Below are 13171 nucleotides of genomic sequence, written 5' to 3' on the forward strand. Positions count from 1 at the left end.
GTGACGCGCCCGCCGAGCCGCAGTGGCGCTGACAGGGCGGGCGGAGGCGGCTGGGGCGGGCCGGGGGCGCACGCCCCGCCTCGGGGTGCTGGACAGCTCTGCGCACCAGTCCCGCCCCGCCTGCGCCCCCCGCCGCGCTCTCTGAGCTCCAGCCCAGCGCTCCAGGCGGCCGGTGCTCGCCTGGCCTCCTCCCGGGCCCACGAATTGATCCCTCCTGTAGCCAGCTGTGCTAGGAGGGTCGGGGAGCGAGGATTGGGAAAAGGTGGGAGAGAGAGGGCTGCTTAGGGAACCTCATACGGGTGGCACAAGGCTAAGGCCTGTCTTCCTCGCAAGGTGTCCCTGTTCCTGCCCCTCCGTCTCTTTCATTTGCCACGGTTCAAGTGCCCTGTCACGTCTCTTAAGAAGAACACCCTGTGCCGAGCAAGACCTGTGAGCGGACATTGGTGAACACGCCAGAGGCCTTTGGAGATCTCCCAGGGCCCCCTGAGCCCACTGTGTTACCCACTATCCTCGTGAGGCTGAGGACTTGGGAAGAGGCCTGCTTCTTAGGCTGGGGCTGCCCTCTGGGGAGCTGCCCACCAAGAGGTTGAGTCCAGTGAGGCAGGAACCAGGAGAGACAGGGGGAAGGTTGAGAAGGCCATTTAGGGTCAAGACGGATGTGAAATCAGAGGTCCCCAAAGGCTCCATGGCACAGAGGGCCCACCAACATGAGCTGAGGCTCCCAACCCTTTTCTGACACCCCTAGCCCCTCATTTGATATTCTCCGTTTATGGAGAGAAGGTTGAGAGAAACTGATGGTCCGTTAGTGAAAGCGTAGACAGTCACTCACTCACTCACTCGCACTGCGCAGGTTGACTGCATTTTAATAAAAAATGGGGGGAAGAAAAATCTTTTTAGTTTTTCTGGGTTTTCTTATTCTCTCTCTTCTAATTCCTTTGGTGATTTTTCCAAAGCAGACTTCTTAGGAAATGTATTAAAGGATGTAAAAATCAAGTAACAAGATACATTACAGATTGACAGCATAGAGCACTAGCCTATGTGTAATTTGGTTTCAGAATTTCCTCAGACTGCTGACTGCGGAAGAGCAGGCATTTATTTACGCATGGCAAAAATGCTCAACAGAGGCAGGGGCAATGGTAGGGTGGATCTGCAGTTTGTTCGTTTGTTGTTGTTGTTGTTGTCATTGTTGCTGCTGCTGCTGCTGCTTAGTGTTTTTAGAAACAGAGCCTCACTTTTTCTCCCAGGCTAGAGTGCAAAGCTGCAACCATAGCTCACTATACCCTCAAACTCCTGGGCTCAAGCAATCCTCTCCACCTCAGCCTACCAAGTACGTGGGATGATGGGTGTGCACCACCATGCGAGGCTAATTTTTTCATTTTTGTGTAGAGACAAGGTCTTGCTCTGTTGCCCAGGCTGGAGTGCAGTGGTGCAATCATGGCTCACTGCAGCCTCAAATTCCTGGACTCAAGGGATCCTCTTGCCTCAGCCTCCCAAAGTGCTGGGGTTACAGACATGAGCCACCACACCTGGCCAAAATATGCGGTTTTGTTGAAGATGCTGCCTGCTTCAATCCATGTTTTGCAAGTCGTGTAAGGAATCTAGGGTCTAGACCAATGACTAATATGGGAGTCATGTTGGAACCTGAAGCAAAAGAAAAACGTGAGCCCTTAGACACACTTATGAAAATATCCTCCCATATTTTGAACCAAGTGGAAAGGCTAATAAAAGCTCTACAATCACATCAAGACTTTATCTAAATCTCCATGCTCCCCAATCTATGCCCATCCCATTGTGAACCCTCATAAACCCATATGGCAAGAAATGGCCAAGGTACCCAGGAATCTTGGACTGATTGGAAACAACTGTCCCCATTGCACACACAAAAAAAATTTTCATTAAAGCTGGTTTATCTTCATTATTGAGTTTTTTGGCACTTCCTTCAATTCTGTGCCTAAGGTGCCTCACTCCCCTATCCTACTCCCGGCCCATATAGAGATCTTGGCTATCTGACCCACCATTTCCGGTTTGTCTCATGATGGTCTAGTGCCCCCTAGAGTTTGCTGTGCCGGCAAGACCCTTGCGGGGGTCCCCAATGCAGCTGTGGCCCAGTCCTCTCCGCCACCGCCCTCTCACCACTTCTGGAAAGGTTCCTGGTATTCCTGTCTCTGCTTCGACACTCTTCCATCCTAGCTGCAGTCACCTGGGTCTCTCCACCTCTGGAACCTTTTCATAAACCTCCCTCACAGACTCAAGCTATATCCAGAACGTGTCTATTCATCACAACCCAAAAACTTCTAACTAGTGGAGAATTCAGTACTGGGAAGGAGATGATGGGCATGGACCCAGAATATGGGAACTGGCCGGGGCAGGTGAGGGAGCAGTGGTGGGGCCGAGGGGCTCAGACATGAGAGCAGGGTCTTCCTGGCAAGAAGCTGACCTTCCCAGTTAGCAGGAAGCAAAGCTGCTGTCACAGTCTCTGTGGGCCAGTGATGCCTTCAGGAATCTGCTCCAGGAGTGAGGGGCCAGAGGACACGCAGAGAGGAGACGGAAGGACATAGAGGCATCCCATGTAAGTCCCCACTCTATCCCAAACAAGAGGGCCACCACCATTGCCCACTCATCAGCCACATACCCCAAGCCCTCATGTGACACAGAAGAAACCAATGACTCAGGAGAGTCCCACATCCTCCCCCAACATTCACCTGCAGGCAGATGCAAACTCAAGCACTCTCTTATCCAACTGCTTACCAGACACTGATGAAGAGGACTCTGCGTTGAATGGTTAGTGTCTTTCCTGATTTCACATAACTAGAATCATCCAGGTGTGGTGGCTCACACTTGTAATCCCAGCACTTTGGGATGCCGAGGTGGGAAGATCAGTTGAGGCCAGGAATTCGAGACCAGCCTGGGCAACATAGCAAGACCCTGGCTCTACCAAAAAAAAAAAAAAAATTTAATTTGCTGGGCATGGTGGTATGCATCTGTAGTCTGAGCTACTCAGGAAGCTGAGGTAGGAGGATTGCTTGAGCCCAGGAGTTTGAGGCTGCAGCGACCATGATTGCACACTGCACTCCAGCCTGGGCAACAGAGTGAGACCCTGTCTCAAAAACAACAAAAATCCTACTATCTATTTGAAGGTCAAAGGCCAAAAGTGACTTTGGCAAATACAACTGAAAAAAAAAATTGTTTTATGATCACCTGCCCAGGTTTATCAGAGGTGACTTCCAGGAGGGCACACCCCTCATTATCCATTATCCTAATTGAGCCATAGACCAGACACCCCTCACCCTCACATCTGCCCCTTCTCTACTGTGCTCTAGTCAGCTCATGGCCACGTCCATTACTGAGTCGATAGTTTTTACTCCAATCTCCCTACATCCAATCCATCACTGTAACCTGCTGGTCCCCACAATGTATCTCAAATCTACCCAGCTCTCTCCATCACCATGACCACCTCCCTGGTCCCGGCCACCATCTCCTCTCTCCTGGACCTCCACAGAGGCGCCCCCCAATGTGGTCCCTTGCCTCTCAATTCATTGCTCACATTTTTAATATGCAAATTGGTTCATTCCCACGCTGAAAATGCTCCAGAGCAGACTTCAAAGTTTTTAGCTCAAGCTGCATGATCCTGTGGAATTGCCCTGCCTGCCACCTTCTCCAAGCCCCCGTCATCACCAGTTTGCTCTGGCCTCAGAACGTTTCTGCTCCTCCCAGAGCTGATTTCTATCCTTCTGCCTGTTCCATCAGGCAAATAGTCAAGCCAGAGAGCATTTGGAGGGAAGTTTTTGATCCTTCCAGCAGCCCCTCCAGCATATGGACATACTGATGGCCCCCAGGTCTCCAGGGTCCCCTTGGAGAGAAGAACTGCAAGCACCTGGGGCCAGCAGTGGAAGAGGAAAGTCTGTCTGCCTAGTCTGTCCTTGGGCAGAAACTGTCCTGAAGTGCTTTGTGCAGTGGTGTGATCATGGTTTGTTGTAGCCTTGATCCCTCCCAGGACCCTAGCAGATGTGCCTCACAGGATGATGTCTTCTAAATGGCTATTTTGCTCTCATAGACATTATTTTTTAAATTTTTTGTTTGTTTGTTTGAGACAGAGTCTCATTCTGTCACCCAGGCTGGAATGCAATGGCGTGATCTTGGCTCACTGCAACTTCCGCCTCCTGGGTTCAAATGAGTCTCCTGCCTCAGTCTCCTGAGTAGCTGGGATTACAAGCATGCGCCACCATGCCCAGCTAACTTTTGTATTTTTAGTAGAGACGAGGTTTCACCACGTTGACCAGGCTGGTCTTGAACTCCTGACCTCAAATGATTCACCCACCTCGGCCTCCCAAAGTGCTGGGATTACAGGAGTGAGCCACCACGCCCGGCCCTCATATATATTAAAATCCATGTTTCTCCAATGACATTTGAAAAGCTCAGCCATTTGGCCGGGCGCGGTGGCTCAAGCCTGTAATCCCAGTACTTTGGGAGGCCGAGACGGGCGGATCACGAGGTCAGGAGATCGACCATCCTGGCTAACCCGGTGAAACCCCGTCTCTACTAAAAAATACAAAAAACTAGCTGGGTGAGGTGGCAGGCGCCTGTAGTCCCAGCTACTCGGGAGGCTGAGGCAGGAGAATGGCGTAAACCTGGGAGGCGGAGCTTGCAGTGAACCGAGATCCGGCCACTGCACTCCAGCCTGGGCGACCGAGCGAGACTCCGTCTCAAAAAAAAAAGAAAAGCTCAGCCATTTGGGAAGAAACATGAGGGCCTGTGACTGTGGGATTTCTGAACAGAAGTTAATATCCAACTTTGGAGTAAGATGGTGAAAGGACAAGAAAGAAAAGAAGAGAAAAAATGGAGCTTTTGAGAAAGGGTGTTCGTATGGTTTGGCTGTGTTCCCACCCAAATCTCATCTTGAATTGTAACTCCCACAATTCCCAAGTGTTGTGGGAGGGACCTGGTGGGAGGCAATTGGATGATGGGGGTGGGTTTTCCCATGCTGTTCTTGTGATAGTGAATGAATCTGATGAGATCTGATGGTTTTAGAAAGAGGAGTTCCCCTGCACAAGTCCTCTCTTGCCTGCTGGCATGTAAGAAGTCTCTTTGCTCTCCCTTCATCTTCCACCATGATTGTGAGGCCTCCCCAGCCATACAGAACTGTGAGTCCATTAAACCTCTTTCCTTTATAAATTACCCAGTCTCGGGTATGTCTTTAACAGCAGTGTGAAAACGGACTGATGCAGGTGCTAAGGGTTATTTGAATTAAAAATATCAACACCACAATGAGATACCACTTTGCATCCATTAGGATGGCTATGGGGCAGGGGGAATACACAGAAAACAACACATGTTGGCAAGGATGTGGAGAAATTGACATTTTTGTGCATTGCTGGTGGGAGTGTAAAATGGTGCGGCTACTGTGGAAACCAGTATACTGGTTCCTTAAAAAATTAAAAATGGAATTACCATGTAATCCAGCCATTCCACTTCAGGGTATATACCCAGAATAACTGAAAGCAGGATCAGACAGATCCTTGTACAACCATGTTCATTGTGTCATCATTCGCAATGGCCAGAAGATGGGAGTAACCAAGTGTTTCTTGATGGATGATGAATGAATAGGCAAAATATGGTTCATCCACACAATGGAATATTATTCAGTTTTTTGTTTCTTTGGTTTTTCAGGTTTTTTTGTTTGTTTTTCTTTTTTTTTTTTTTTTTAGACAGAGTCTCACTCTGTTGCCTGGAGTGAGTGTGGTTGTGCAATCTCAGCTCACTGCAACCTCCACCCCCCAGGTTCAAGCGATTCTCCTGCCTCAGCCTCCTGAGTAGCTGGGATTATAGGTGCGCGCCACCATGGACGGCTAATTTTGTATTTTTAGTAGAGACAGTGTTTTGCCATATTGGCCAGGCTGTTCTCAAAGTCCTGATCTAAGGTGATCCACCTGCCTCAGCCTCCCTAAGTGCTGGGATTACAGGCGTGAGCCACCTATTCAGTCTTAACAGAAGGAAATTCTGACACATACTATGACATGGATGAAACTTGAAGACATTATGCTAAGAGAAATAAGCCAGTCACAAAAGGACAAATATTGTCTGATTCCACTTACAGGGGCACCTTGCCTAGTCAAATTCATGCAGACAATAAACAGAATGATGGGTGCCAGGGGCTGAGAGGAGGGCAAATAGAGAGTTATTTAATGGGTAAGGAGTTTTAGTTTGGGAAAATTAAGAGTTCTTGAGATGGATGTGTGGATAGTTGTACAACAATGTGAATGTATTTAATGCCACTAAACTGTACAGCTACAAATGGTTAAAATAGTAAATTTCATGTGTCTTTTACCATAAAAACAAACAACAACAACAACAACAACAACAAAAATCAAACAAAAAAAACAAGACCAGAAGCAGTAGCTCACACCTGTAATCCTAGCACTTTCGGAGGCCAAGGTGGGCAGACCACTTCAGGTCAGGAGTTCGAGACCAGCCTGGTCATCATGGCGAAACCCCCATCTCTACTAAAAATACAAAAATTAGCTGGGCCTGAAGGTGCGTGCCTGTAGTCCCAGCTACTCGGGAGGCTGAGGCAGGAGAATCGCTTGAACCTGGGAGGTGGAGGTTGCAGTGAGCCGAGATCATGCCACTGCATTCCAGCCTGGCGACAGAGTGAGACTCTCTCTCGAAAAAAAAATTATTATTATTATATTAATAATAAGAAAAATAAATTTAAGGCTGGGCACAGTGGCTTACGCCTGTAACTCAGCACTTTGGGAGGCCAAGGTGGGCGGATCATGAGGTCTGGAGTTCGAGACCATCCTGGCCAACATGGTGAAACCCCATCTCTGCTAAAAATACAAAAAATGAGCCAGGCCTGGTGGCACACTCCTGTAGTCCCAGCTACACGGGAGGCTGAGGCAGGAGAATCGCTTGAATCTGGGAGGCAGAGGTTGCAGTGAGCCCAGATCACGCCACTGCACTCCAACCTGGCGACAGAGCAAGACTCCATCTCAAAAAATAAACAAGTAAATAAATAAATAATAAAAATAAATTTAAAATACTACAAATAAACTGGCAACATATATGGTTGCAATCACAGCATTTCTTCCTGAGCTCAATGGGGTGAGGCAGCCAGCCGGGGTTGCTGCTTTGACTTCAGTGCAACTTCCTAGCATTTCTGCAATCCTGGGGCAGTGGTGGGGGCGGGAGGGGCAGTGGAGTTTGGTCAGTTCAGGTGGGAACTGCAAAGCTCAGAGCTGAGTGCCTGCTCGCCTGTGGAAGTGCCCAGACACACCCAGCCACAGTGCACCCATCCAGCCTGCCGTGTCTGCAGGCACGTCCGGGACAGTGGGCACATTGTGCCCAAGTGCATCTAGCCATAGACACTCTCCAAGCTGCAGCCAGTTCCTAGAACCTTAATAGACCAGCAGCAGTAAAATCATTTACTTTCAATATTGAGCAGTAATTTTAAAATTATAGGCCTGAAACGGTGATAGTAAGTATGTCATAAAAGCACCATTCCCAAAAAAAGTGTTTTATTGCAATGAAAATGTTAGCAGCAGGTCGCCCCTTGGTTTATATAACCCTCTCTGCAGGAACTTGCAGTGCTGAGTGCAGTTTCCATTTTCAACTGAAAAGCGCCCTGGGCCTTGCTGAAGCACTCAGAAGTACCCTGAAGCAATAATCATTTGTGTATTGATTTGGGGGAGAATCAATCCAATCCTGTCCGTCCACCTCACTAAATTATTAATGAAGTCAAGTACATCAGAAACCCCAAGACAGGTTAACAGGTAAGGTTTATTCTTTAACTCTTTTGGCGCCTGATATGGTTTGGGTATTTGTCCCTGCCAAACCTCATGTTGAAATGTGGCCCTCCAGTGTTGGAGGTGGGGCCTCGTGGAAGGTGTTTGGGTCTTGGGGGTGGATTCCTCACGAATGCCTTGGTGCCCTCCACACAATAATGAATGAGTGAGAGCTGACTGCTTAAAAGAGCCTGGCACTTCCTCTCGCTTCCGTCCTCTCTTGCCACGTGGCACTGCTCCCCCTTTGTCTTCCGCCTTGATTGGAATTTTTTTTTTTTTTTAAGACCAAGGCTCACTCTGTCGCTCAGGCTGGAGTGCAGTGGCACAATCTCGGCTCACTGCAACCTCCGCCTCCCAGGTTCAAGCAATTCTCCTTCTTCAGCCTCCTACGTAGCTGAAATTACAGGCACCTGCCACCACGCTAATTTTTGTAATTAGCTAATTTTTGTAATTTTTAGTAGAGATGGGATTTCACTATGTTGGCCAGGCTGGTCTCGAACTCCAGCCTCAAGTGATCTGCTTGCGTCAGCCTCCCAAAGTGTGAGGATTACAGGCATGAGCCACCATGTCTGGACTTAATTGGAAGCCTCCTGAGGCACTCGCCAGAAGCAGATGCTAGTGCCAAGCCTCTTGTACAGTCTGCAGAACTGTGAGCCAAATAAACCTCTTTTATTTGTAAATTACCCAGCCTCAGGCATTCCTTTACAGCAACACAAAAGAGGTTACTACAGAGTCACAAGAATAAAGGTGACACCCTGAGACAGCCTGAGTCTCGAGGCCTAAGTACAGATTGTGGGAATGCAAGGCTGGAGGGGTGGATGAAGAAAGCCATGGACAAGCCCTTCTGTCCTAAGGAGTGACCCCTCCTTAATCATAGCAGGTGAGAGGAGCAGACCAAGCTCACTTTCAGCCAAGCTCAAAGTAGCTGGTGGAGGGGCTCCAGGTGTCTGGTAGCAAGACCACCAGCCCTTGGGGGGAGAGAGAGAGAGAAAGAGAGAGAGAGAGACACACACACACACACACACACACACACACACACACACACACACACACACCCTGGGATTCCCTGGGGGATGCAATAGGGAGGAGGCAGTGCTACCCACCTGCCGGGACTCTGTGGTCCCCTCCACCACCACAGACAGCCCATCTTTATTATGAGCCTAATCGCTGTATTTAAATCCATTCACAAATGAAACATCATTACAAAGGGGGAAAGGGCTGGGCACGATGGCTCACACCTGTAGTCCCAGCACTTCAGCTCGGGAGTTTGAGACCAGCCTGGGCAACTTAGTGAGACCCCCCCATCTCTATAAAAATAAAAAATAATAATAAATAAATAAAAATAACCACGCACAGTGGTGCATGCCTGTAGTTGCAGCTACTCAGGAGGCTGAGGTAGGAGGATAGCTTGAGCCCAGGAGTTCAAGACTGTAGTGAGCCATGACTGCACCACTGCAGTCCAGCCTGAGAGACAGAGTAAGACCCTGTCTCTAAAAGGGGGGAGGGAGAGGATTATTATGACATGTGAACTAAATCTTTTTAAAAGAAAATAAACTAGGCTGGGCGCGTTAGCTCACACCTGTAATCCCAGCACTTTGGCAGGTCCAGGTGGGCGGGTCACTTGAGGTCAGGAGTTTGAGATCAGCCTGGCCAACATGGTGAAACCCCGTCTCTACTAAAAATACAAAAATTACCCTGGCATGGTGGTGCGCACCTGTAGTCCCAGCTATTCGGGAGGCTGAGGATCATGCCACTGCACTCCAGCCTGAGCGACAGAACGAGACACTGTCACACACACACACACACACACACACACAGAGGAATTCAATTTCCCACAAATGAAGTGTGGCAAAGCTTATGGAATTCACTGGTGTTGCAAACTCTGCCTCCTGGAATCAAGCGATTCTCCTGCCGCAGCCTCCCAAGTGCGCCACCACGCCCTGCTAATTTTTGGATTTTTAGTAGAGACAGGGTTTCACCATGTTGGTGAGGCTGGTCTCGAACTCCTGACCTCGTGATCCGCCTGGCTCGGCCTCCCGAAGTGCCGGGTATACTGGTGTGAGCCACCGCACCCGGCCTGGAATGGCCTTTTGAAAACGCAGTTACAGCATTAGCTGAGAGGCGATACCTTGCAGAGTTGGAGCAAGGTTGTTCAGAAGGCCGCATAAACTCCGAATCAGTGTTCGATAGATGGCGCTGCTGCTTCTAGCCAGGACTCGAAGGTCCAGGAATCAAGGAATGGAAAAGGAATGGCACCGTTCACCATTACCCTTAGTGAGCCACTAGGAAATTTTTTTCTTGTTCCCCCCAGCTCATGATCTGTTGCCCTAGAGCACTTAGCTCCACAGGAAGGAATGATTCCGCCAGGAGTCACAGCACTGATTCCGCCGAACTGGAAGTTGAGGCTGACTCCTGGCCACTCTGAGGTCCCCATGTCTCTGAATCAATGAGCAAAGAAGGGAGGGACTGGGCTGGCTGGGGTGAGGGAGCCTGCCTGCCAGGGGGAAATTGGAACACCACTCATACTGGAGGTGAGTAAACGTGTTTGGAACTCCGGAGATCCCTTAGGGGGATCTTGGTGTATGTGTTCCAAATTTCTCTCCCAGTCTATGGCTTACTTTTTTTTTTTTTTTTTTTTTTTTTTTTTTTTTTGAGACAGAGTCTTGCTCCGTTGCCCAGGCTAGGGTGCAGTGGCACAATCCTGGCTCACTGCAACCTCTGCCTCCTGAGTTCAAGTGATTCTCCTGCCTCAGCCTCCCTAGTAGCTGGGATTACAGACATCCACCACCATGCCCAGCTAATTTTTGTATTTTGAGTAGAGACAGGGTTTCACCATGTTGGCCAGGCTGGTCTCTAACTCCTGACCTCAAGTGCTCTGCCTGCCTCGGCCTCCCAGAGTGCTGGGATTACAGGCGTGAGCCACCACACCTGGCCCTATGGTTTACATTTTTACTTTCTCTTTAAAAAAATTTAGGCTGGGTGTGGTGGCTTACACCTGTAACCCCATCACTCTGGGAAGTCAAGGCAGGAGGATCAGTTGAGCTCAGGAGTTTGAGCGCAGCCTGGCCAACATGGTGAAACCCTGTCTCTACAAAAAATACAAAAAAATTAGCTGGGTGTGGTGGCGGGCACCTGTAATCCCAGCTACTTGGGTGGCTGAGGCAGGAGAATCACTTGAACCCAGGAGGCAGAGGTTGCAGATTGTGCCACTGCACTCCAGCCTAGGCGACAGAGTGAGACTTCATCTCAAAAACAAGCTTTGGGATTCACTGAAAGAGGGAAATCAGAGGTGCGCATTCCAGCATCAGAGGAATCTGATCAGCCTGGCTGTCTCCAGGGCTTGATTCTCCTAGGTGTGGATTTACTGAACATCAGCTGCTGGGCAGCCATCCCAGATGTCCACCCCAACGCCTGCAGTCACCCTTAGCTGTGTGCCTGTGGGACTGAGCCAGAGAAGCTCTACTGAGGAATTCAAGAGCAGACAGGCTCCTGGAGCATCAGCTGCCCTACAAACCATCCTTAAAGCAAAGCTCCCAACCTGCTTATGCAATTCAATCCCGGATACACACACGTGCCCCAGGTAATCTGCCACACACAGCACAGTAAGCCCAGCCAGTGGCCAGCTTGGCATAATTTTATTTTTTTAAATAACTGATCACAACCTTTTCTTTTTGTTTGTTTTGTTTTGTTTTGTTTTGTTTTGTTTTGTTTTGTTTTGTTTGAGACGGAGTTCGTTCTGTCGCCCGGGCTGGAGTGCAGTGGCTGGATCTCAGCTCACTGCAAGCTCCGCCTCCCAGGTTTACGCCATTCTCCTGCCTCAGCCTCCGGAGTAGCTGGGACTACAGGCGCCCGCCACCTCACCCTGCTAGTTTTTTGTATTTTTTTAGTAGAAACGGGGTTTCACCATGTTCGCCAGGATGGTCTCGATCTCCTGACCTCGTAATCCGCCCGTCTCGGCCTCCCAAAGTGCTGGGATTACAGGCTTGAGTCACCGCGCCCGGCCCACAACTGCTTCTTAGAAGCCACTGTAAATTTTGAAGAAGGTGATACATTCTCTCAGAGGCACAGATCGGTGAAGAACAAAACAACGCTGAAAGTCAGTCCACGCTAATTCCAACACCACCCTTCTCTCCCCGCCTGCCTGAATTTGCCTAACCTAGGCATTCTTTTCCGGGGCAGATGTGGGACAGGGAGAGGCCACTTCTGGTAGAAACCAAAATCATGCTCCCGTTCAGCCCCCAGAACATGTAGTACATTATCATAGACATCCCATGTTTGCTAAAGTTCAATTAAATTTTAATGAGTTTTTTGTATTAAAGTATAATCTAATTGACTGTAGGAAATAAAATGTGGTGCTAAATGATGTTTCTGTTTCCACACTAGTCAACCTTTTAAATTAAATGATAGAATCTGGTAAATACAGTCTGTACAAATACATTCACCATTACATTCTGATTTATAAAAATCACCCATCACTGGCCAGGCACGGTGGCTGGCGACTGCAATCCCAATGCTCCGGGAGGCCCAAGCGGGAGGATCACTTGAGTTCAGGAGTTTAAGACCAGCCTGAGTAACATGGCAGGACCCTGTCTCTACAAAAAAATTAGAAATGTACCCTGGCATGGTGGCTCATGCCTGTAGTCTCAGCTACTTGGAAGGCTAAGGCAGGCGGATGGCTTGAGCCCTGGAGTTAGAGGCTACAGTGAGCCATGATCGAATCACCACACTCCAGACTGGATGACAGAATGAAACCCTGTCTTTAAAAAAGCAAAACATCGGCCTGTCACTGTGGCTCACACCTGTAATCCCAGCACTTTGGGAGGCTGAGGCAGGCAGATCACTTGAGGTCAGGATGGTTTGAGACCAGCATGGCCAATATGGAGAAACCCTGTTTCTACTAAAAATACAAAAATTAGCCAGGCGGTAGTGGCACATGCCCATAGTCCAAGCTACTTGGGAGGCTGAGGCGGGAGAATTGCTTGAACCCAGGAGGCAGAGGTTGCAGTAAGCTGAGATTGTACTACTGCACTCCAGCCTGGGCAATAGAGCAAAACTCCATTTCAAAAAAAAAAAAAAAACGAAAAATCACCATCATTGAACAGAGGTGGGTGAGGGAAATGGATGAGTGGTTCTGCCTCCTGCAGCTGAGAACTCAGTATACTGGAGACCACACTCTCAGCCTTCTCTGGCAGCGAGGAGGCACTACCCCTCCAGAGAGGCTGTAGGAGGGTTTTTCCCCAAGGCTGAGGCCACCTGTCAGTCATTAAAGCTGAAAGCCTCTCCTGGAAGCAGCTGATGGGGTGTGCGTATCTCTACCCTCCTAGCCCAGATGAAACCTCTCTTCTCCTCTGTGGAACCCTTCAGGCCACAGTTGCATGGGAGGTAGAAAC

This window comes from Piliocolobus tephrosceles, chromosome 21 (assembly GCF_002776525.5).
Source record: "Piliocolobus tephrosceles isolate RC106 chromosome 21, ASM277652v3, whole genome shotgun sequence".
NCBI lineage: Eukaryota > Metazoa > Chordata > Mammalia > Primates > Cercopithecidae > Piliocolobus > Piliocolobus tephrosceles.